Source organism: Trichomycterus rosablanca, chromosome 17 (assembly GCF_030014385.1).
Source record: "Trichomycterus rosablanca isolate fTriRos1 chromosome 17, fTriRos1.hap1, whole genome shotgun sequence".
NCBI classification, from domain to species: Eukaryota; Metazoa; Chordata; class Actinopteri; order Siluriformes; family Trichomycteridae; genus Trichomycterus; species Trichomycterus rosablanca.
In genome coordinates, this window is record NC_086004.1 from 21,047,501 (window position 1) to 21,074,114 (window position 26,614).

Consider the following 26,614-nt stretch of genomic DNA (forward strand, 5'->3'; position numbering starts at 1 on the left):
ATTTAACTAACAAAGGTGTGAAGAAAAGATTTTCAGTGAATATAAACAAAAATCTGCCTGCCTGCCTGTCTGTATCTGTCTGGATGTCTGCCTGTCTATCTGTCTGTCTCTATCCATCTGTCTGCATGCCTGTCTGTCTATCGATCTATCTGTCTCTGTCTGTCTGTCTATCCAGCTGTCTGTCTGTCTGTTGATTTATCTGTCTGTCTGTCTCTGTCTATTGATCTATCTGTCTGTCTATCCATTTGTCCGTCTGTCACGGTCTGTCTGTCTATTGATCTATCTGTCTGTTTGTCTGTCTGCCTTCCTGTCTATCTATCCAGCTGTCTGTCTGTCTATCTATCTGTCTCTATCTGTCTGCCTGCCTGTCTGTCTGTCTGTCTCTATCTGCCTGTCTATTGATCCATCTGTCTGCCTGTCTATCTGTCTGTCTATCTGTCTCTTTCTGTCTGCCTGCCTGTCTGTCTGTCTGTCTCCATCTGCCTGTCTATTGATCCATCTGTCTGCCTGTCTATCTGTTTTTCTCTATCTGCCTGCCTGTCTGTCTGTCTACCCAACTATCTGTCTGCCTGTCTATTAATCTGTCTGTCTACTTGTCTCTATCTGTCTATGTCTGTCTGTTTGTCTGTCTATTTTTCTCTATCTGTCTGTGTCTGTCTGTCTGTCTGTCCTGATCTATCTGTTTTTCTATCCATCTGTCTATCTGTATATGTCTGTCTCTATCTTTCTGTCTGTTTGTCTATGTGTCTGTTTGTCTACCTATCTGTGTCTATTTGTCTGTCTATCGATTTATCTGTCTGTCTGTTTGTCTATCTGTCTGTTTATTGATCTGTCTATCTATCTATCTATCTATCTATCTATCTATCTATCTATCTATCTATCTATCTATCTATCTATCTATCTATCTATCTATCTATCTATCTATCTATCTACCTACATATATATATAAAACTTATTAATTACACTCCTTAATCATTTTGGGAAATAAGGACACTAATTGTTACAGCAAGTGGAATTTTTGTCCATTTTTGCATATTCAAGGCTTCAGCTGCTCCAACAATCCATGGTTGACGTCATCCAGTTTTCTTGCGCCTTAAATTCTCAATAGTTCCAAACTGCAGGCAGGCCAGCCAAGCACACACACTCAGAGCGGCTCAAAACATGTTAATTATAGAATGGAGATGTTGCCAGTATCTTCTTGACAACATAACTTCATACTGCATGTGTCTCTTTAGAATCCCAATATACATGCAGAGAAAATGATGTCAGAGGTCTGTTATGGCAATTTATTAGGAAAGAGGGTTTCCTGTAGGACCTACACTGACCAGATCTAATTTGGGTGGTGGACCATTCTCAGCGCTGCAATGACACTAACATGGGTGTGTTCTGGTATGTGTGCGTTAGGTGCATCAGCATTGTAGGGATTTTGTTGGGATTTTTAAACACCTTAAACATCAGATAGCTATGAACAGTGTGTGTGAAGAAGTTTCTAGATGATTTATAAGCCCCCACACCCCCGTTCTCTTTATTCCTGACACAGGAAACCATATCTAAGGCCCACCGATTTAGTTTAGTGGGTTATATTAGTGGTGGTGGAGGTGGTTTTGGGGTCAGGACATTTAAAAGCTTCATGTTCAGCAAGGACCAGTGTCCTCCCAGGCTCCTGAATTATATTGCATTGATGTTTTCTGCACTCGTTCAGGCTGTGTATCAGAAAAAGCATCTCCTGTATGCAGCCCAGCGCCTTAAAACCCGTGGACACCTCTTCAGCATGATTGACTTTAATCTTTGAGCCTTTTTTTCTTGTCACCTCAAAATGTGTGCTGCTTGACATGATAATGATGTGAACCTGTCCAGGGTATTAGAGTTAAGCTGACTGATTAGGCCACACATTGATTAGTCTATCACTCATTGCTAGCAATACTGGGGGAGCTGCATAATTCTGCCATAAAGGACACATACTGAAAACATGAATATTTTTTAAACACTTTACATTGTTGAACAGTGGCAGTTCATTCTGCACATCCTTGCTCATTGTCTTTATTAATCATGACCATGACTTTATTAGTCTTATAAAATAAAAATAAAAAAATCAATTAAATTCTGTAATAATTCTGTAATGATACCAATTAATACATTCAGATTAGAGGTCATGTACCAAAAAAGCCCTTTGCATAGCCCTTTTTAGCCATCTGTGCCTGGGTAAAATTGACTTATATAGCCACTATATATCCAAATGTATGCGTGACACCTGATCTTGAACTTTGACAACTTAATCAAACATCATAAGCATTACTATGGAGTCCTGTCCTCTTGCAGCCACTCTTCCAGTCATCTATGAATGCTTTGAACAAGATTGAGCAGTGTGTCTGATGCTTTAATGAATTTAGTCAACACAGCGTATGTAAAATCAGGAACTGGTGATAGACAAGATGTTTTTTTTTTGTTTTTTTTTGCAATCTGCTTTCCAGTTTGTCCCAATGATGTTAAATTGGACTTTGTGCAGGCTTACACTCCATATCATTAAATCATAACTTTATATTGACAGCATGTGTCTCTCTAATTAAGCAATAGAACACGAGAGGGAGTGTGTTATCGCGAATAACATCACGGCTGTGATTCGGTCGCAGATCATCACAGCCGTGATGTTATTCGCTGGTTTTTGATAAAACCAGTGTAGTCGTGATGAGAAGTATTGTAACTTTATACTGGGGTATGATGCAAAATCATCTACATCATTTCTGTAGAAAAAGAAATTCAAGGCTTTTACATCAGTCCACCACAGCTGTGATCTGGGTTGAACGTCAGCCGTGCTATCAGTCGGCTTGGTGTCTACACTGACATGATTGGTGGTTGATGCATTGTAATGGATTGGTGCCCTGTCAGAGGAACTCCAAGTTAAACGGGTTGATAAAAATAATGTGGAAAAAAAAACACTTGCAGAATTTAACATGCAGTTAGACTCCATACCGACCCTGCTTGTGGTTTTAATAAATTACCTAAATAATAGTTCGTTGGTTTGTTTTTATTGCATAATAGTGTTGTTGATCCTAATTTAAAGAATACTGATGTTTAAAAGTATTTCTGTTCCAAGACAGGCTACACAGCGTAGACATAACCTTATTCACTCTGCATTCTCACGACTACTTGTTTCTGTAAAAGAAATCACCATCAGATATTGGAAATGAATCGAAGTGACATATTTAAGCGACAGTATCGATCTAACAAGGACTACATTGTCTGTCAGTTAGTCAATTAATCGTTAACATCCCTAATGAGAATACAGAATGTTATTTATCCTATATTTGTCATACAGAGTCTATATTTTTAAATCGACCAGTCTGTGCATAATTTTAACAAGTTGATTTGTAGAATGCGCCGTCTAATTAGGTAAATAATTATAATTATGTGACACAATCTGCAGCATTTTCTACTGATGTGTGGAAGCAGCACACAGCCTTTTAATAACTCGGCAACAAAATATTCATTAATAAAACTCATTAAAACAGTTTTTATTTCACCAAAACATTTTTTATTGGTTTATTAATGGTTGCCTTCATTAAAGTCATGGCAAATGTGTGCATACAGTCATGGCCAAAAATCCTTGCACCCCTGCAGTTCTTTCAGAAAATGAGCTTCTTCTTCAATTAATTGTTGCAATTACAAATGATCCCAGTTTATTGCTTTTGTTTGCACTGGGACGGCACAGTTTTTTTTTTTATAATTATCAGTCCACACAGAACTTCAAAATTTGTCCGAAATAATTCGATTTCAGTATCATGTGCTGCTCTGTCCATTTGTACTTAAACTCACTCCTGGCAGGTAACAGGTGCAATATGGAAATCACTCACCACAACTGTGCAAAAGCATGGACAATCTCCAGCAAATGTTTTGTTTTCGTGTCTGCTGCGTGTAACACCATTACGTTTACCGCCCTTGGCGTTGTAGCTGACCTTGCTGGACGTGGATGGAAAAGGAAAATTAATGGAATATTGTAGAGCTGGGCGGTATGACGGTACATTCGATATACTGGCTTTGATTCCTTGTGCACAGTTAATATGACACCTGTCATAAAATCATATAATCATATAATATTGTTTGCCGCTAAAAGCGCTATGGAGCGCTGTGCAGATTAGATACAGCTCACGAGTTAATTATGATGAGTGACAAATGAGCGAGGTTTAAAAAAACAAAAACAAAAACAGCAACATAGATTAAAACACTATACACTGTACGGTTTGTCGAGGCACAGTTGTTGCAAAAAAGCAAGCGGTTAAGCAGCGTTACTACCGGGGTGAAAATTGGGGCTGGATTGGAGTTTTATCACAGGTGCATTTTCTTTTCTACTTGTGTTGTCTACACTGGTTGATTTCAGTAATTGAGTAGTCGGCTGTTGAACGACTAGTTGACGACTAGTAGTCCTGCACGCTTTCGATCGTTACAATTCAGCCCTTACCTTAAAGATTAAGATTATATACAGTATATCTACAGTGGGGCCAAAAAGTATTTAGTCAGCCACTGATTGTGCAGGTTCTCCTACTTAGAAAGATGAGAGAGGTCTGTAATTTTCATCATAGGTACACTTCAACTATGAGAGACAAAATGAGAAAAAAAAATACAGGAAATCACATTGTAGGATTTTTAAAGAATTTATTTGTAAATTATGGTGGAAAATAAGTATTTGGTCAATAACAAAAGTTCAACTCAATACTTTGTAACATAACCTTTGTTGGCAATGACAGAGGTCAAATGTTTCCTGTAAGTCTTCACCAGGTTTGCACACACTGTAGCTGGTATTTTGGCCCATTCCTCCATGCAGATCTCCTCTAGAGTAGTGATGTTTTGGGGCTGTCGCTGGGCAACACGGACTTTCAACTCCCTCCACAAATTTTCTATGGGGTTGAGGTCTGAAGACTGGCTAGGCCACTCCAGGACCTTGAAATGCTTTTTACGGAGCCACTCCTTTGTTGCCCGAGCGGTGAGTTTGGGATCATTGTCATGCTGGAAGACCCAGCCACGTTCCATCTTCAATGCTCTCACTGATGGAAGGAGGTTTTGGCTTAAAATCTCACGATACATGGCCCCGTTCATTCTTCCCTTAACACGGATCAGTCGTCCTGTCCCCTTTGCAGAAAAACAGCCCCAAAGCATGATGTTTCCACCCCCATGCTTCACAGTAGGTATGGTGTTCTTGGGATGCAACTCAGCATTCTTCTTCCTCCAAACACGACGAGTTGAGTTTTTACCAAAAAGTTCCATTTTGGTTTCATCTGACCACATGATATTCTCCCAATCCTCTTCTGGATCATCCATATGCTCTCTGGCGAACATCAGACGGGCCTGGACATGTACTGGCTTAAGCAGGGGACACGCCTGGCACTGCAGGATTTGAGTCCCTCTCGGCGTAGTGTGTTACTGATGGTAGCCTTTGTTACTTTGGTCCCAGCTCTCTGCAGGTCATTCATCAGGTCCCTCCGTGTAGTTCTGGGATTTTTGCTCACCGTTCTCATGATCATTTTGACCCCACAGAATGAGATCTTGCGTGGGGCCCCAGATCGAGGGAGATTATCAATGGTCTTGTATGTCTTCCATTTTCTTACAATTGCTCCCACAGTTGATTTATTCACACCAACCTGCTTGCCTATTGTAGATTAAATCTTCCCAGCCTGGTGCAGGTCTACAATTTTCTTCCTGGTGTCCTTCGACAGCTCTTTGGTCTTGGCCATGGTTGAGTTTGGAGTCTGACTGTTTGAGGCTGTGGACAGGTGTCTTTTATACAGATAACGAGGTGAAACAGGTGCCATTAATACAGGTAACGAGTGGAGGACAGAAGAGCTTCTTAAAGAAGAAGTTACAGGTCTGTGAGAGCCAGAAATCTTGCTTGTTTGTTATTGACCAAATACTTATTTTCCACCATAATTTACGAATAAAATCTTTAAAAATCCTACAATGTGATTTCCTGGATTTTTTTTTCTCATTTTGTCTCTCATAGTTGAAGTGTACCTATGATGAAAATTACAGACCTCCCTCATCTTTCTAAGTAGGAGAACCTGCACAATCAGTGGCTGACTAAATACTTTTTGGCCCCACTGTATATACGTATCTATCTATCTATCTATCTATCTATCTATCTATCTATCTATCTATCTATCTATCTATCTATCTATCTATCTATCTATCTATCTATCTATCTATCTATCTATCTATCTATCTATCTATATATATATATATATATATATATATATATATATATATATATATATGAGAATAAAAGATGTAGTGGTTGTCATGTGCTTCCATTAGTGATGTTTCTTTAAGCTCCTGCAGCTGAAAAATTAAAAACTGAATAGCTTTTTGTTTGTGCATTTTTATAACAGGGCTTGTTGACCCCTGAATGAATTCATCCTCCATAATAGCTTACATTACTCATTAAGGTTCTCTCTTTTTTTCCATGTCCTTCAAGGCAACAAGGTTTAAAATGATGATCCAGATAGACCTTGTTGTCAAGGTTTCCTTGTGTAAGTAGCCATTGTATTATAAAAATTGACTCTTGTGTGCCATGTAATCTTTTTTTTTTTTTTTCAATATAGCCTGAGACAGTAGTTAAAGGTCTGTATTCTAAACAGGAAACAGCAGAGCCTTGGAAATAGACTGCTTTTTACTTCAGCATTATTATTGTTGGGTTGGCATCGGGTGGAATATGCACATAAATCAAACATTTTTCAAATCTTTCCTGACCGAATCAACTGTGGGTCTTTCAGTGACCTTTTAAGTTAAGAACCTCAAACGAAAGGTTAGCGGTCCGGTGCGTGGTACGCGTGCCAGATCTGAGGCTGCATTTCTTCCTTTAATACACACTGCATAAAAAATTTGAGTGTATGTGTAGAGAAAAGAGAGCAGTCTGGTAAAGGTTAGGACCCTGGCCTTGTCTGAACAGTTTGAGGCCTTTAATCCTGGAACAAAGTAATTAAGGTCCAGCGCTGAAGAAAAGGCCAATTAAAGTGAACTGGAGGCCCATGTCTGGAAAATGTGTGCGTTTGTTCAGAAAGCAAGCCTTTTATCAGGCCGGTGGGATCCTTTGCTCTGGTTCACTGAGAATTAATAGGCCTGCCAGGCACGAGTGTGTATTATTCAACGCTAAGTTTTTATATCAGCTTTGTATGCATGTGAATGTCTTTTCCAGCATGTTATAAAGCTACATCATACCTTATTCAAAGAAAAATAGTCATCTGATCAAAGACACACTGTACGCCATAAATTTTGGACACCTAATGTTTGAGTTTACATTTTCTGCATTTAGCAGAGGCTTTTATCCAAAACGACTTACAGTATACAGATTAAGCAAGTCAGTGTTAAGGGCCTTGCTCAGGGGCTCAACAGTGGCAACCTGGAAGTGGTGGGGTTTGAACCAGCAACCAGCTGCTTACTAGTCCAGTACCTTAACTGCTAGGCTACAACTGTGTTTAGGTGTTTCAGCCAGACCCAGTTCTAACAAATTTGGCACATTTTACATCAGATACCCCTCCTGAAACAACCTTACTTACTTTATACGGGCTTTTGACCAACATTGAGAGCGCACTGATAAGTCCACCTCCCAAAGGCTAGGTCTTTAGCTGTAGTCAATCATGTCTGTGTAGTCTTCCGACTAGCTGATAGGACTGCTGAGATTCAAACCCTGTATCTCGTCAATAGTCTATATATATATTTATACCGATCGGGTGTAACATTATGACCACCTCCCTGTTTTCTACACTCACTGTTCATTTTTAGCTCCACTTACTATATAGAAGCACTTGGTAGTTCTACAATTACTGACTGTAGTCCTGTTTCTCTGCATACATCTGTTGCTGCTGTTTGAGTCGGTCATCTTCTAGACCTTCATCGGTGGTCACAGGACGCTGCCCACGGGGCGCTGTTGGCTGGATATATTTTTGGTTGGTGGACTATTCTCAGTCCAGCAGTGACAGTGAGGTGTTTAAAAACTCCATCAGCACTGGTGTGTCTGATCCACTCATACCAGCACAACACACACTAACACACCACCACCATGTCAGTGCCACTGCAGTGCTGAGAATGATCCACCACCTAAATAATACCTGCTCTGTAGTGGTCCTGTGGGGGTCCTGACCATTAAAGAAAAGCATGAACATAGGTTAACAAAGCATGCAGAGAAATAGATGGACTACAGTCAGTAATTGTAGAACTACAAAGTGCTTCTATATGGTAAGTGGAGCTGATAAAATGGACAGTGAGTGTAGAAACAAGGAGGTGGTTTTAATGTTATGGCTGATCGGTGTATAAAGGCATTCTTGTTCTTCTTCGGGGCTATGACCTATGACCTTAACCTCATTAAACACGTTTGGGATGAATTGGAATGTTGCTTAATATTTTCAGGTTCTTGTCTAACGTCGGTTCCAGAGCATGTTTTTTTCTAAGTAGGCATCAGTTCCCACAGATACTTTTCAAAATCTGGTGGAAAGTCTTGCCCTTTGTGTTTTTTAAATAGGCAGTTGTAGCGTAGCGGTTAAAGTACTGGACTAGTAATCAGGAGGTTGCTGGTTCAAACCCCACTACTGCCAAGTCACCACTGTTTTTCAGGGCCCCTGAGCATGGCTTCTAACTTTCATTTGCCTAGACTGTATACTGTAAGTCGCTTTGGATAAAAGCATCTGCTGAATGCCAAAAATGTCAATGTAAATAGTAGTGGTGTGTGATACTGCAAAATGTAAGTAAATACAGGGCCAGTATCGCCGATACCGATACCAATACCGATACTTTTTAATAATTAAGGTAAATGCATCATCAAATTGCTAAATCTGAATAAATTTTCATGACCTTTATGTGTATTATTGTAATACATACATTTTTTGTAAGTAGCTGCTCTCAGTAAGGTTGTAAATAAATCCAGATGTTTAAAGCGGTCCGATTTCTTGTTTCTGGTGCTTTACTTTCTCACAACGTGGCATATCACCACAAAGCAGCTAACACATACCACATAGTTGTGTTTAAATTGGTACATTTTTAATAGTGACCGAATATATGTGTCCTTATTTATTTAAAATAAAAAATCGATGCTATTCTGTATAAGCACAAAGTCAAAAGAAAAGAGCTCTCATTCACCAAAACACAAACACAGGGAATAAGAGCCTACGCATGCTCCGATTCATTTGCGCAAAGTGCGTAAGGTGCGTCCGTACTTCACGTACGTATAGTTTACACTATTATTTCCATAAAATTGACCCTATTTTGTATCTGCAAAGCAAAGTATTCAAAATCGTACAATCTTCCGATACCTACCAATGTACCGATGTCGGCACCATCGGCACCACAACAAACCACACAACGTGACGGCACCACAACAAAACACAGCAGAGCAGGAGGGGAGGAGCGAGGTGTGCATGTAAGATGTGAGAGGAGCCGAGTCTGTAGACATGAGCTGCGTCTGGAATCGCATACCTCCATACTCAATAGTACGCGAAATGAGTACCTGAGAGCGGTTAGTATGTCCGAATACATAGTATAAATAAAGAGGTACGCGAGAAGTACCCGGATGACCTACTTATTGGGCAGCCATGTTTGAGTAATGTATCCCATAATGCAACTGGAGCTGCGTAGGCGTTCGAAGCGGAATAAGAAAGGAGAGTCCTCTGTTCACAAGTGTAAGTAAGATAAATAAAATATTTTTTTTTAAAGAGGAATAAATAACAAAAAGACGATAAATATCCAAAATTTTGCTGAGTGGGGTTTGTAATGAGTCTGTAACTATGGTGACATTACGTCATCACGTCCCCACGTCATCACTTGACGTTGGTAAGATGGCGGATGTAGTACGTAGCGGTGTTGTGTGCATACTGCACACTTCTGTACTGAAAGTATGTACTTCTTTACCGGCCGAGTAGTGCATACTTCCTCCAATCTAGTACGTACTCTGTAAGTATGCGATTCCTGATGCAGCTATGGTCTTTACTTTCTGACGAAACGGGAAAAACGTGCTGAATGTAGCGGAGAAAAAGTAAAACTAAAGTATCGATCCGATACCAATACCAACGTTGGTATTGATAATATCGATATTTGGATCGATCCGCCCACCACTAGTAAATAGGATGTCCAACAAGCTTATGTTCAGGTGTTCACATACTTTTGGCCATGTAGTGCATACAAATGTTACGTGGATTAACTTTTTGTGTATTAGCATGGCGTAAATGAATCCCATTCATTAAGGTGATCTTGTGACGTACAGTTAGAGTGCTTATTTTTCATATTTTCCCAGTGTCTCATTACCCCGGTTGTTTTCGTAGGTTGTAGCGCACATCTACCGTGAGTATCAATGAAGATGGATGTGCTCAGGCTAAGCAAACAAGCTCTGCGCTAATGTGGAAGATTCCAGACACGAGCTTGATAATGAGTATAGCGAGCTGGCTTCAAGTCAGCCAGTTCTATCAGATTATGTTTCCTTAACCTCTGACCACCAATTAATCTGCTCGATAAACTCTGGTACAGGCCAAGATCTCAGACTCCCTGTTTTCAGTGCCACCACCCACAGCTGCTGTGCAGGTTTTGTTTTCAGTGCTGAGTGCACATCTGTGCCAAATTTAGGCTTTTAAGCAAGCATGAAAGCTGGGTGAATTGACTCCACACTCCTCCTTTCTTCAGCAGCCAGGACCATCTGCATGTTTTTTCTCTGCCCTCTGCAGGCTAATTGAAGTAATGAATGCATCAGGGCCGTGTCTCGGGGAATGAGCTGTGCACTTTTTGATTGGATGCTGCTGCTGGGAAATGTCATTGCTATGATAGTTGACAGGATTTTAGTGTAAAGACACTTGGGTTGCAAAAGGTAACCGTGTGAGTCAGCGATTCCATAGTCTGTCTGTGGTTGGATGTGTATCACCAAGAAAATAATGTTTAAAAATAATTTCTTTGCATTTCTTAGTACTATACATTTACATTTTCAGCATTTAGCAGACGCTTTTATCCAAGCGAGCAATTGAGGGTTAAGGGTCTTGCTCAGGGACCCAACAGTGGCAACTTGGTGGTGGCGGGGCTTGAACCGGCAACCTTCTGTTTACTAGTCCAGTACCTTAACCACTGAGCTATCACTGGCCCAACTGATATAGCTATCACTATACCAAACAGTTGAGTTCATCTGATAGCTTTAAGTTGACTTATAGGTTAGAAAGTCTGTTTTATTAAAACCATCTGCCAATTTTTTTGAGTTTAACACGTCAACCAAGGAGTAGATTCAGCCCAAACAAGCCCCAACTTTTTACCCAAGTATTAACACTCAAAGTAAGCTTACTTACATGGTTGAGCAGACCATTAAATTATGAAGTAAGGATACTTTAAGAAAAGGACATTTTTGGTACACAGATTTTACAGACTTGCACCTGTTTGTTATAGTAGTCACAATACTAATGTCTAGGAACTGATCAGTCCTATTATTTTGGATACAATACTATGATCAAATATTAGCTCATATCGACTGAATACAGTGGGTAGCACTGTCGCTTCACAGCAAGAAGGTCCTGGGTTCGATCCCCAGACGGGGCGGTCCGGGTCCTTTTCTGTGTGGAGTTTGCATGTTCTCCCTGTGTCTGCGTGGGTTTCCTCTAGGGCTGGGCGATTTTACAAAAAAAAAAAAAAATCTCGATTATTTTAATATTATTACCGATTGTCGATTACGATTTTGAAAAAAGACTCAAATTTTTTTTTTTGCATTTTAATTTAAAAGACCACCTATAATTATCATTTCAAGAGACTCAAACTTTATAACGATAATGATATAACAATAATTAAAACAAAATAGAAATCTTAATTAGCTGTATCCTTTATAAGAATAGCTCACAAGCAAATCATACTTTAAATATTGTGCAGCAGAACCTCCTTACATTAGGAAAAGTGCAAAACTACAAAAAGTTCTTTACAAGTTTCTTAAAATGAACACGAGCCTCTGAAGTGAAGTGAGTCTGTATCAGTATCTAGGCTGGGGGGAGGCATCAAGTAATCACTCTGCTCAGATTTGATTTTGTCCTCTTGTGACTCTGGGGGGTGGATGGAGGGGGCAAGTTGTGCTTCTAACAATATAGACTACAATTCCTACAATCATTTTGACTAACCCGGTATAAGAGATGGAGCCAGAGCATATACAGTCTGGCAAAAAAAATGGTCTGAACAGGGATTCTGCTCACTTTTTGTACACACTACATGACCAAAAGTATGTGGACACTTGACTATTAGCTTGTTGGATATTCCATATCAGAACCATTACCATCATTTATAATAAAGGGCGGCACGGTGGCTCAGTGGGTAGCACGGTCGCCTCACAGCAAGATGGTCCTGTGTTCGATTCCAAGGTGGAGAGATCCGGGTCCTTTCTGTGTGGAGTTTGCATGTTCTCCCCTTGTCCGCATGGGTTTCCTCCGGAAACTCCGGTTTCCTCCAGTCCAAAGACGTGCAAGTGAGGTGAATGGGATACAAAATTGTCCATGACTGTGTTTGACATTAAACTTGTGAACTGATGAATCTTGTGTAACGAGTGACTACAGTTCCTGTCATGAATGTAACCAAAAGAGTGTAAAACATGATGTTAAAATCCTAATAAATAAATCAACTTATAATAAAATGCCTTTTTTGTGCTCCGGTTCTTCTGGGTAGATTTTTGGAGTTTGTCTGAAGGAATTTGTGCCCTTTCAGTCAAATAAAAACATCTATGAGGTCATAATTCATGGTTCTTTGTAGACTTACATTGCAAATTGGAACGAGAAATCGTTTATAGTGTGTGTTTTCAGTGTTTTTGTTTTGGATGGCCTTGTAAAGCATTAAAGAAGCTGATTTTTCCCTCTGTTTCATGGTTTAATCAGACAACCCAATTTTTACTGTGGTGATTCACATACCAGCTGCAGCTCAGGTCAGGGACGATGCTTCCTGCTGGAAAATGTGCCAGTAAGCAAATCACGTTGAAATGAATACAAGCCAGTGCTAACCACTTTTTCCTCTTCACATAAAATCCTCATGGATATGATAGCCAGTATTAGATCGGTTTGCCTAACAAATGTTGTCGCAATAATTCATGCAAATAGTTGCAGTCAATGATTCTGCAACTATTCTCTTTCATGTTCATGTATCATGTTTGTGTATTATGTAGTGTTGTACACATACCCATAATATATAAACAATAACTTAAATATGTATACGTTCTAAAGGACCTCCATCGAATCTGACTATTAAGCTACGAAACAACGTTACAAGTAGTTATGGTTTAAAATATGATGCTGTAGCAATCGGGTGTTCCTGCTGTCTGTTACTGTCGAATGATCAGGCATCCTCAGAGACATGATGGCTGAAGCCCTGTGGTGGATTGGTGCCTGGTGCAGGGCATTTTTATTCTGCATTTAGTGTTTCACGGTGGCTTGGTGGGTAGCACTGTTGCTGTCACAGCAAGACGATCCTGGGTTTGATTTCCTCCCACAGTCCAAAGACATGCAAGTGAGGTGAATTGGAGATACTAAATTGTCCATGATTGTGTTTGACATTAAACTTAAACTCTTTATCTCTAAATTTTACCCCCAATTTTCTCCCCTAATTTAGTCGTATCCAATTACCCTGGTTGCGTTACGCTTCACCTCCACCGATACAACCCTCCACTTCTGACTGAGGAGCTTTGCAACTGACACCCCCCCCCCTGCGACACGTGATCAGTACCGACTGCCTCTTTTCACCTGCACGAGGCGAGTTCATATGCCGACCAGCCTTGTGCACGGAGAGCCACACCCTGATCAGCATTATTCCCCATCTCTGCGCAGGCGCCATCAATCAGCCAACAGAGGTCGCAATTGCACCAGTTATGAGGAACCCTGGTCCAACTTACCAACCCTATGAACAACAGCCGATCGTTGTTCATGTGGCCGCCCAGCCCAGACAGATGGCAGAGCTGAAATTCGATATGATATATTTGAAATCTCAGCTCTGGTGTGCTAGCGTGTTTTACCGTGGTGCCACCTGAGCTGCCTGAACTGATATATTTAGTAATAAATCACTCCAAAGGTGTCAAACGTCTTCATGGATCTTATTTTTGGCCCAGACGCACAATCATAATGGTTTATGAAATGACCTTACCTAAGCTTTAAGCTGGATGTTCAAACTTAATAATTAGAAGGGGTATCCAGATAGTTTTGAACTACTTTTAGCTGCAGTGTGAATGTAACCTTTGTTGAATGGGAAAAAACCCTGCATGTGTGACAATAACTGACACAACATGAGCCTAGGTCACCACTTGTTGCTGTCATAACTATGTTCCTTCAACCAGCAGAGTGTGCACTTAATGGGCAACCTGCTAACACCAGTGTATATACTGGCATTAAATAAAAAGATGGCATTGGTGCATCTTTATGTTTACCCTAAGCAGTGTAGTTACCAATCTCTCAACTCTGTTTCTCAATATACTGCAACTGAAATTGAATTTTCCTTCACACTGGGCCTGTGATTGCATCCATTACATTCAATATACATTTCCGTTCTAGATCCCCTGCCCCTGTCTTTCTCTGGATCCATATCTCACATACCTCTCACATTCCTAGCTCGTAGCGTCCTTTTGAAAAGCTAATGACGCCGGTGTGTTGATATTACAGACGTGCGCAGCGTAATGACCCAGCTCTCGATTGCCTGCCGCATACTAATCCCAGAGCCGGGGGAGCGAAACGACACCCGCAGGGCGATGCACAAGCAGCGCACCCACGTCAAACCACACCGCTAAAAATGATCAAAGACACAACTGCACTGTGCCGCAGTGAGCCCACGCTCATGCTGGCTAGACGCACAGACATTTATCTATCCATAACGCGTCCAAGCACATATTCACACACACACGGACCGATTCCGACCACAACTCCAAGAGCCGTCTGCTTTAATAAAGGCTTGGAGATGCACTGTGAATGATTTCACTTAAAGTTGCCCGAGGCGTTTCGACCAGACATGCTCAGAGGACAGGAAATGATGCTGCTCATTCTTACGCTTTAAATTACTGTCAGGGTTTTGCCATGCTGCCATGCTATTAATTTTTAATGAATTCTATTATATCTGTATACTAGTAGTGTAATGAAATATTGATATGGCATTAGATTAAACCATGTTTATATTTGGTTTTATTCTGGCACAATAAGGTTGTGGTTATACTTGTACAGTGGTACCTTGTAACTCAACGTCCCCTGAACTCAAAATTTTTGAAACTCGGTGCCCTTCATTGAGAAATGTGTACCCTTAAACTTAACGTTTACCTTAAACTCAACGTGTTCAGTTTCTTTAAAAAAAAAAATAAATAAATTTAATTTCACATTAACAGTCATCAGTTGCTTTGTTCAGCGCTCGGCTTGAGCGGTGCAGTAAAACATCATCAAAGTGTGAAAATGAGACAAATCTGCATATGTGTAAAATAACAGTCAAATCCAATCTGAAAGCTCCACATGTATCTGTGTTTAGCTGGATTTTTCTCCTGTTTCACTTTTAAACTTGTGTTACAGCTCGGGGTGCTGAGAAATTGTAAGAATCAGCTTTTTTTTTGACTGAATGGAATACGGTATTCCATCTCCACGATTAAGAAGAATAAGGAAACAATTAAGAGCAGGCTTTACTGTATTTTTATTGATTTTTAATTGTTTTTAATTGTATTTCAGTGTTTTTTATATTATATTTGTGTTATTTTCAGTTTATAAGTGTCAAATACAACCCCATTATTTTACATGAGCCTAAAGTATATGCAGTTCCACGGGACCATGGAACGCATTAACAGGTTTTCCACACATCCTTATAGGAAAAAATACCTTAAAACTCAACACCTTTACAACTCAACGCCACTCCCAGAACCAATTGATGTTGAGCTTCAAGGTACCACTCTAATTCGGTTTCCTTGGTCCGGACCAAATAAGAAAATGATACATTGTTACAGTGTAGGCCTGGTTTCACCCGAGCAGTCTAGTTTGACCCTTTGATTTCCACGTTTAGTAAAATTCAGATTTCAGCACTGAAGACACAGTGACCTATCATGCACTGTTTCTGCTTCCTCTGTTTCTCTTATTTATTTTTTTTGTATTGTAAAAAATAATGAGAGAAAGGTGAAAAATGGAAATCACACGCTTATGAATACTTGATATTTTTCTTGTTCTTTATATATATATATTCTTATTAAAAGAAAAATAATATATGAAATTCCTTTTTTTTTTTTTTACATTTTACAAGACCGGACATCGGAACAGAAAAGGGTTGACTACACTGCTGTTAATAGTATGTGGACGTGTCTTTTTAATTATTTACAAGGTGCAAAGAATGTGAAAAACAAAGAATGTAGAAAACAAATTAGACACTGAATCGACCACATCAAACTTCATAAAAATATATCCAACAATCATTCACTTTCACTTTACAAAACACAAATATATGGCAAACAGAGATCATTACGATCTCTGTTTGCCATATATTTGTGTTTTGTAAAGTGGCCTAAGGCCACACTAAGGCCTTATTTTCTTTTTTCTTCAAAAAAGCATTACGCTTTTGTGAAGAAAAAAGAAAATAAGGCCTTAGTGTATAAAACATGGGCGGCACGGTGGCTAAGTGGGTAGCACTGTCGCCTCACAGCAAGAAGTCGGGGCGGTCCAGGTCCTTTCAGTGTGGAGTTTGCATGTTCTCCCCGTGTCTGTGTGGGTTTCCTCCGGAGCTCCGGTTTCTTCCCACAGTCCAAAAACATGCAGTCAGGTTAATTGGAGACACTGAATTGCCCTATAGGTGAATGGGTATGTGTGTGTGTATGTGTGTATGTGTGTCTGTGCTGCGATGGACTGGCGCCCCGTCCAGGGTGTTACTGTGTGCCTTGCGCCCATTGAAACTTGGGATAGGCTCCAGCACCCCCCTCCCCCCCGCAACCCTGATTGGATAAGCGGTTAAGACAGTGAGTGACTGTATAAAACATTTGTATTTGGCACACAAAGTTAATCTGTTGTGTTTGTATCAGAACTTGTATATTATAAGTTGCTTTTTTGTTTGCTACATTTACCATAATGACTCTTGACTTGGACTTTAGACTTGGACCTCAACCTTACTGAAAAACTTTGGTACGAATAGGAATGTTGACTGTGATTTGGGCCTTCTCGATTAAAATCAGTGCTTAACTGCACAAAATTTCCTTTCAATAAATAGGCACAGACTCCCACTAACACTCCAAAATCTAGTACGAAACCTTGCCAAAAGGGTGGAGGCTGTTACAGTTGCAAATAACATAAATTACTTATTGTGTGTTTGTTTATATAATGTTTAAACTGTCATAGAACTGAAACAGCACCTGCCTTTACTAGCAGCTCTGCTGTCTCTGATCCACAATATTAATCCATACACTGACCAGCCACTGGACTGAAATACAGTGTTGCTTTGTTAATTTCATCCTTGCAGAGTACTTTGCATTCATCAGTAAGTTCATATCCTTCACTCTGCATATTCACAGTTCACTTCTGCCCATGTAAGATATTAATAAGCTTCGTTTTCTCTTCGGCAGACCCAGAGCGGAGCAGTGGCGCATGAGGAAAAAGGTATCACTCTTTGTGCTTAACATATGTAATGCTACACTAATCAGACGAAGCTCCGGCACTCGGCGGCCTCACATTCGTTCTGATATGATAAATTATGCAAACGTGGGCAGCAGAAGCAAATGCCAGAGCGGGCACGCGAATGCTGAGATGGCTCATTGTTGTGCTGTCTGACAGATTTGCATGAAAAAGGCCGACCTAATTGCGACACTTAGCTGTGGCATCCCGATAATACGGAGCGGGGTAACTAAAGGAGGCACTCTTGTAATGCAAAGGCACTTTTTCTACCAGACTGGCTGGCTGTATGTTAAGGTGCAACACTGCTGTCTGTTGGAAATAATTGGCCTCAGTTTTTAATGCCACCATGATTCTTTCATTAAAAGCAATGCATACATTTAGTCTCATTCTTAAAGTCTCACTAGAGAAATGAACTGTATAAAAGGGGTTTGAGTGTAATGGATGAGTACATATATGCATGGATGAAGCAGTGCATTTTTATTGGTAGTTGGATGTAATAGGGTTCCGTCAGTCATACATAGTGTATATTTTAAATTATAGTAGTAGTAGGTAGTTTCGACCTTACAATCTGATTGGTTGAGAAACGTACTAACTAGAGATGGACCGATCGGGGTTTTTGGCACCGATTCCGATCTCCGATCTCCTTTCAGGGACATCGGCCGATAGCCGATTCCGATCGGGGGGGGGGGTTTGGGGGTAAATAAACTTAAAAAGAGCCTCACAGTAAAAATAAACCGGAGCAGCGTGTGTGTGTTTGTGCCTTTAGAAGATACGCTTTGTTCACAGTATCGCTATAAGTGATTCATTGATTCATGAGTTGATTCGTTTTTATGTGAAGCGTAAGTTTCTCTTCTCAGTTATCTCTCCGTGTTTACTGTTATTAATTAAATGTCATGGTTTTAAATAAACACCAGCTACTACAGAACATTCTGTGTGACTCTCTTACATTAAAAAGCTTCATTAAAAAGCTTAATTAAACTGCTATTACCACAGATCTGTAACCGAGTCAGACTCGTTCCGTCTAAGGAGCTAAAAGTTTTCTAAAAGTTCAGCAGATGATCCTGAACTAACGAATTTGGTAATGAATAAACTTTTGCCTCTGATTGGCTCTGTAACGTCTTCTGTTCTCATCTACATCACAAGTAAGAACCGCTCACGATTTACCAAAGTGAACCAGGAGTTTATATAACGTGCTGATAGAATCGACTCAGATGTGACCGGGTTGAATTATCTTTTTAAAGTAAATATTACAATCAGCAAAATTACATCGTATGTATGATGCACAACGTTAATGATGTTATTTTAGGTCATGAAGAGCTTTTACGATGGTTTCTGTACGATTGTTGATGAATGGTGATGTGATGGTTGGTGCTTCGTAGCTCAAAGTCTGGATCAATCCACTGAGCTGTTAACTTAACATGATCTTTATATATCACACGATCGGATTGGCTACTTTTAGGAAATATCGCCGATCGCCGATAGCATATTTTGATTAAAAATCGGCCGATACCGATTCGTAGCCGATCGATCGTCCCATCTCTAGTTCTAACTGTGCTGATATTCGTGATAACAGCACGGTCTTTTCACACCACAACTGTATTACTCCGCTGACGCGTTGCCAGTAACGACAAGCTTCATGCACACAAGCGCACGCAGGCGACACAGCGTTTTTTTCCGATAGCGTTTTAAATGCGTTATCTGATATACAATCTAGCGCACTGTGTAGGGAACATAACCAATTGTCTAATATATTGTCTAGTGCACTATGTAGTGAACATGAATGCGTTATCCGATACACAATCTAGTGCACTATGTAGGGAACATTAATGTGTTTGTAACGCGAACAGTTACCTTAATAGCCCAGTTAGCAGCTCCTAAAAGTTCTGTTCTCACCAATATCCTTTGGTGTGTGCAAGATGTTTTTTATTTATTTTTTTTCTCTTCGGAGGTTCTTGCCTTTTACTTCTTGTTGTTCTTACCTCCCTGAAATGAGTTTTTGCAACTTGGGATGTCTGCTTTGTAGTGTTAAACTTTATATTCGTTGTGGAACTACTTATTGGCGGAAGGTATTGTCAATATTAAAGCATATTTATTATGAAATTCAGGGCTTCTTTGATTTATTTTCTTTCTTTATTTTGTAAAAACTGTTGTATAAAAGCAATAGAACACTTGAGGTCGTGTGTTATCGCGAATAACATCATGGCTGTGATGATCTACGGCACTTGCCTTCGGCTCGTGCCTGCGACCGAATCACAGCCGTGATGTTATTCGCGATAACACACTCCCTCTCGTGTTCTATTGCTTAATTATTAAACAATGCAATAAAAGTGTTAAGTGCACACTGTATACTATATTTTTACCTTACTGTAAGGTACACACTATATACACTATATTTTAACTTTTCTGGAAAGTACACATTATATACACTATTAGTTGCTCAGTGGGTAGCACTGTCGCCTCACAGCAAGAAGGTCCTGGGTTCGCTTCACAGGTGGAGCGGCCCGGGTCCGTGTGGGTTTCCTCCGAGTGCTCCAGTTTCCTCCCACAGTTCAAAAACATGCAAGTGAGGTGAATTGGAGATGCAAAATTGTCCATGACTGCGTTCGATATAATCTTGTGAACTTGAACCCTGTGTAATGAGTAACTGCCGTGTCTGTCATGTAATGTAACCAAAGTGTGTAAAATTCAGGCCTAAAAATTCAGGAATGAAGGTTTATTAAAAAATGAAATAAAGTTGAGCAGACAAAACATGAAATATCTCAGGTCCAAATTGTCTGCAGTTAAAGTTAATGTAAGGAACACTGCATTTTAGTTTATTTGCGTTTTCCATACTGTCCCGACTTTTTCTGATTTGGGGTTGTAAATGTGTGACTGGCTAGACAAGCGTTCTTTAAAAGAATAACACGTGAGAAAACAGATTCAAATCATCGAAATACGTACAGATGTTGTAGTAATCTTCCAAAAATTGCTGAATATCAAAAAATATCCATTTTCCTTATGACAGTTTTTGAAGAGCTTTAAGGAAAGAGTTCATGTACCTGTTTTGGTCTATTATTTTGTATTCTATTCTTACCTAATCCCTGCCTTTGTTCCTGTCTGGCTTCCTAGATGTTCTTTACAACTTTCCTCAACCTTTACTAGTTGTATACTGGTCTATTCCACTCTGTGTCCCTACTGCCGTCCTGTGGTCTAATAAAGCCAGCATGAGCGGTGAACTTGAGCCAGAAGGAAATCTGGCTTTTCGCTTTTGCCACAGCACGTTTTATTCAAAACTTACATTTGAAATGGGCATTCCTAGTTAATGAACCGTGAATCAGAGCCAGGACTCAAAAGCCAACACATAAAACATCAGAATGAGAACAGAGCAAAAAGAGTCACAAGCTGTAAAGAGCACATTTCCTCTTTTTGTTCCTGCTTCCATTACACCAGCGCGTTTAATCCCTGCTGAAACTTTTCCATCACTCAAAAGTCCAACACAAAGTTTACACAACTCTCAGCCATGCTTAGCAATGTGCATACAGCCATAATCTCTAAACCATAGAAGTGATCAATATTTTTTTCTCTGTCTGCTTTTTATTCCTCCCCTAAGGAACTTCAAGAACGGCTGAATGAGAGGGAAAGTCATCTGCTGATTTTTTTTCTTTCGCTCCAGTACTCTTAAACTTAAGGTAAGACATTTAACCACACTGCATAAAGCTTAGACTTCATGGCCAAAAGTATGTGGATGAAATTAGTTTTAAGAAAAAAAGAATGTGCAGTTTCTGTTTCAGCATGTCTGTGCCCATGAGATCACGTCTGTAACTCTAGTGGCCTGCTTAAAGCCCTGACCTCAACTCTATTGAGCACCTTTGGGATTTGCAGGTAGGGCTGGGCGATATTGCAAAAAAATTAAATCTCAATTATTTTTAAATTTATTAAAGATTCTGATTGTGATTTTTTTTGTTCTTGTATAATGCAATTGACAAAAAAAAAGCACATTTCTTTTTTTGCATTTAAATTTTAAAGACTGTAGAAGTGCAAAAATAGTAACAGCACCACCTATAATTATCCTTTCAAGGGACTCAAACTTTATAACAATAATGATATAACAATAATTTAAACAAAATAGAAATCTTAATTAGCTGTATCCTTTTGTAAGAATAGCTCACAAACAACTCTTACTTTAAATATTGTGCAAGCAAAACCTCCTTACATTAAGAAAAGTGCAAAACCACAAAAAGTTCAGTACAGGTTTCTTGAAAGGAACACAAGCCTATTTGATTTTGTCCTCTTGTGACCGGGGGGTGGATGGAGGTGGCACGATCTGCTTTTAACAATATGGACTACAATTCCCATGCTCCCACGGACTCTCACGTGACTATCACATGCTCACCGTCTGCGGAGTTTAGATTCAGTTCAGCTGTGTTCAATTCCTTGAATCTTATTTAAACACTTCTGTTTGTGTGTCTCATTGCGAAGTATTTCCGTCTGTGTTTGTGTGCATACCGAGCGGTCCTTATTTCTGGATATAGCCATTACCGCGTATGACCCTTGTTGTGTTCCGTTTACTGTTTTTGCCTGCGCCCTTTGGTTTTCTCTGACTGGCTGTTTATCCTGATTTTGTACACTGATTTTGGATTGCCCTTTTGATATCAAACTTCCCTTGATGTATATTCCGTGAGCGTCCGGTCAGTTTCTGCCTCTGCCTTTATTTTAAATAAAGTATAAAGTATGTAAACTTGTACAATCGCGATTGTCACATTTTCACAACGTGTGAAAACGTTCATTTGAATTAACCGAATTAATCGTGAAAATCCCCAGCACTAATTTCAGGACCAAAGTTTTTTTTACATGCACAGTAAAAATGAATTCTAATGATTTTGAAATTGGTTGTCCAACAAGCTCATGATCTGGTGTCCACGTTTTTCGGTCATGTTAGGTCTGTCCGTAAACCCAGTGAGTCATACACGCTCCTGAGAAGAAGTCTAAATTCTTAGATACCTTAAAATGCTGCCTACTAAGGTGCCTTAATTCTAATCGATAATCTGACTGAATAACAGGGGAGCATCCGATGCTTTGTTAGCAGTGAGGGCAATCCCAGCATTCAGTGTGGCACAACTTTTCTAACAAAAAATTACAAATATTGCAGACGAATGCGGAGCAATGAACGTCCTTTTAAAATGTAAATGGATTCTTATTGATTTATAATTTGTATAAAGCTGTACAAGTGCCATTTATTTGCAAATACAGACTTGTCAGTGACAATTTAACCTTTTTCAGTACACGGAGGGAGATGTTAGCTGGCTGCTAGCGGGTTGTGCCACCTCAGCCTATTGGTTTGAATGGCCTGAGGCTAACTGTGTTAGCTTAGTAAGCAAAACTGTGGTGACGTAAACACCGTAATCGCTGTCTAGGAAGTGCGTCTGAATAACCTGCCTTATAGGTTGATGTCTTATTAGAATCCCTTCTAGCTAGGCAGGAGGCAGCAAGGCAGCTCACTAGGTTTTCAAACAGACCCATTGTGTCTTCTGTTGTCTATGCACAGGCACATTTTAAGACATTAGCTTTTTATTCACACTCATTTCCACATAATCTCCAGAGACTTTGAGCAATCCCCTCACAAATGGCTCAACAAATTCTCAAAAGCATTTACCCCAAAAACAGTCAGTTCTCTCCACTCTCACATAAACGGACGAACCAGCCGTACAGAAACCAGTCAGCCCCTTCTGCACACTGTATTATTTAGTGCAGATGTTCTTTGGAAACAGCTTTCACGTCCAAGGCCACAGCTGTGAGGATCTACTGTGAATCTAACCGTTCTCCCTTTTGTTCTCCTCCTTTCTCCCCTGCCTGGCTGTACAGCACGCGATTGTGAACTCCGTCAGCTCTATAAAGATTTTGGTTGGAAAGGGAACAGCTCCGCCGAGTACATGTTCGTTTTATTTACGCCAAGGTTTAATTTGCGATTCGAGCCGGCCTCCTCCTAAACAGCTACAGATGTCCTTATGTCTGCAGGATCAAGCGTTAAAGTTGTTTGAAGAGTATCACAATCGCAGAAATGGCCAAAAATGCTTGCGAAATCCATGTCCGCTGGGCCAATTAAGTCTCTCACTGCCCTTTAAATGGTTGTAGTTTTGACACAGCGAGATACGCAACGCATGTTACATGGTTCATAACCTGGAGTTGGCCAGCATCTATTTCTGAAGGTTTTTCTCTTGTCAAGCATGCATCCTGATGTCATTTGGTGAGGGTTGAGACTTTAGGCAGGGATCTCCTAACAGGCCCGTAAATTTTAGATAGCATATAATTTAGAGCGGTGACAGGCCTGGACCGGATAGATAGAGTGATTCAGCAGGAGTTTTTTAGCTTTATTACATCAACACTTGATACCTGATGCATTTCTTCACTGACAAAAATGAAAAAGAATCAGTTGGATTCATGAGTCAATGGTTTTTGAGTAGTTTTAAATGGGATTATTTGACAAAGATTTCAGTTTGAATTTGTTCTTATTCAGTGCTTTAACAGAGCATTGGTTGCTAATTTAAGAAAGAGGAGTTTTCTAGCTTTATTACATTAACACTTGATACCTGATGCATTGGTTCACTGACAAAAATGAAAAAGAATCGGTTTGATTCATGATTCATCGTTTTTTGAGTAGATTTAAATATGATTATATTACAAAGATTTCAGTTTGAATTGATTCTTATTCAGTGCTTTAACAGAGAATTGGTTGCTAATTCGGGAAAGCTTTATTACATTAACACTTGATACCTGATGCATTGCCTCACTGACAAAAATGAAAGAGAATCAGTTTGATTCATGATTCACCAGTTTTTGAGTAGTTTTAAATGGGATTATTTGACAAAGATTTCAGTTTTCAGTTTAAATTGATTCTTATTTAGTGCTTTAACAGAGCATTAGTATTAAACTCTTTGGGAAAGAGCTTGGGGAGGGTCCCTTCTAGGTCTGTTTTAGCATTAAGTTTTTTTCATGCGTAATGCAAGGTTGGCGGATTAGGGCCACTGTAAAAATACTTTAAGCTTTGATTTCGAGAATAAAGTCGAAATGATTATAAAAAAATATTAATAATTTCAAGATTAAAGTCGAAATATTATACCCAAAGGGTGTGTAGCCGTCATAGGCTTGTCAGTTCAGAGAAGCAGAGGTCTCATTTCCTGGATTGGCACGCAAGCGCTGAGGGCAGCCTCCAATGCACGTTACTGTGGCTATTCAATACAACTACATGGTTACAGCTTATGGTTTTGGAATAAAATGTCCAGCAAGCTTATTGTCATTTGTTCACAATATAGTTTTCAATATAGTGTGTATGTAGTTTACACAAAAACTAGATACACAATGAAAAAGAATCCATCTTTTCCATCCACCCATCCATCCATCCAAAACAAATAATACAAATTCTGATCTTTCCTCTGACATGGATAGAGGTTTTCATGTATTTAAAACAAGCTACACTAATGCACCTAAACTACACCAAAACAGGGAAAATATACCCAAGCTGACCATGCAGAGCGAGAAAAATGCTTTGAACGAACACCAATGCAGAGAAAACGCACATTAACACATTGCATCAAAGCAGAGAAAAGGGCACTTTAACAAACCAGCAAACTGCACAGAAACCCCGAAAGATGTGAGGTAAGGGTACTACACTGTTCTGGGCGGAATACACCTGCACAAACTACACTGAAGAACGGGAAAGGCACTTAAACAAACTACACTGAAGTTGGAAAAATAATTCAAGCTAATTACTCACTCATTCACTTTCTGAACCGCCTATCCAATTACATTTACATTTTCAGCACTTAGCAGACGCTTTTATCCAAAGCGACTTACAGTACAGTGACAGTGCATTGTCTAAGCAATTGAGGGTTACAGTGGCAACCTGGCAGTGGTGGGGCTTGAACCAGCAACCTTTGGATTACTAGTCCAGTACCTTAACCGCTAGGCCAATTAGGGTCGGGGTGGGGTTGCTGGAGCCTGTCCCAGCTTTTCAATGGGCGCAAAGTAACTTTTCAAAGTAACATCCTGGACGGGGCGCCAGTCCATCGCAAGGCAGACACACATACACACACACACCCATTCACCTACAGGGCAATTCAGTGTCTCCAATTAACCTGACTGCATGTCTTTGGACTGTGGGAGGAAACCGGAGCACCCGGAGGAAACCCACGCAGACATGGGGAGAACATGCAAACTCCACACAGAAAGGACCCCGACCGCCCAACCTGGGGATCGAACCCAGGACCTTCTCGCTGTGAGTCGACAGTGCTCTTCACTTAGTCAACGTGCCGCCCTCAAGGTAATTACACAAAGCTAATCACATTCTGCCAGTTTTTGGTTGGCCTGAGCCTAAAGCACCTCTAGTTTGTTTACGTAGACCTTTAGGTGTCAGTTTGAGACATGTTGGGAATATGGCAATTTTTAAAAAATCCCTGTTTAAAAAAAACCAACTTACCAGTAATTAACTGGATTTTGTAGGTTTAACAGAGCATGGCGCTCGCCAAACACAACTGGACCTTTATCCCTGTTCTGTACCCAGCATTATTACGTTTCCCACACTCCTAATGAGACATGTCAAAAGAACTTAGTACAACATAGTTTAATAGCTCAAACGTTAAACAATCACACATACACTTTCCTCCTCTGACCAGGTTTCACATCATATTACTACAGCTGGTTTGGGAGCAGCAGTTTTACTTTTAATGCTTGCCAGATGTGGGTTATACATATGCATACCTACAGCTTTTTTTTCCCTTCTTGGCTGATGGGTACTCCTTTCTAGAAGGCTTCCTATTGCTCAGCTTTACAATATTTAACCCATGTATTAAGCTCAGAAAGCTGGCAGTATGCAAAAATGTGTTAACCTGTGTTTGTTTATTAGGATTTTAACGTCATGTTTTACCACTTTGGTTGCATTCATGACAGGAACGGTAGTTACTCATTACACAAGATTCATCAGCTCACAAGGTTATATTGAACACAGTCTTGGACAATTTTGTATCTCCAGTTCACCTCACTTGCACGTCTTTGGACCG

The 26,614-nt window shown here is 39.9% G+C and overlaps 1 protein-coding gene across 1 annotated transcript in view; it reads left to right on the forward strand.

Moving 5' to 3' along the window:
• Positions 1 to 26,614, forward strand: part of LOC134331883 (polyamine-modulated factor 1-binding protein 1) — a 210,232-nt gene that overhangs the window by 14,373 nt on the left and 169,245 nt on the right. The window contains exons 4-5 of the mRNA XM_063013419.1: positions 17,534 to 17,567; positions 21,172 to 21,250. The gene's annotated coding sequence lies outside the window, so the exon portion shown is untranslated. The remainder of the gene's footprint in view (positions 1 to 17,533; positions 17,568 to 21,171; positions 21,251 to 26,614) is intronic.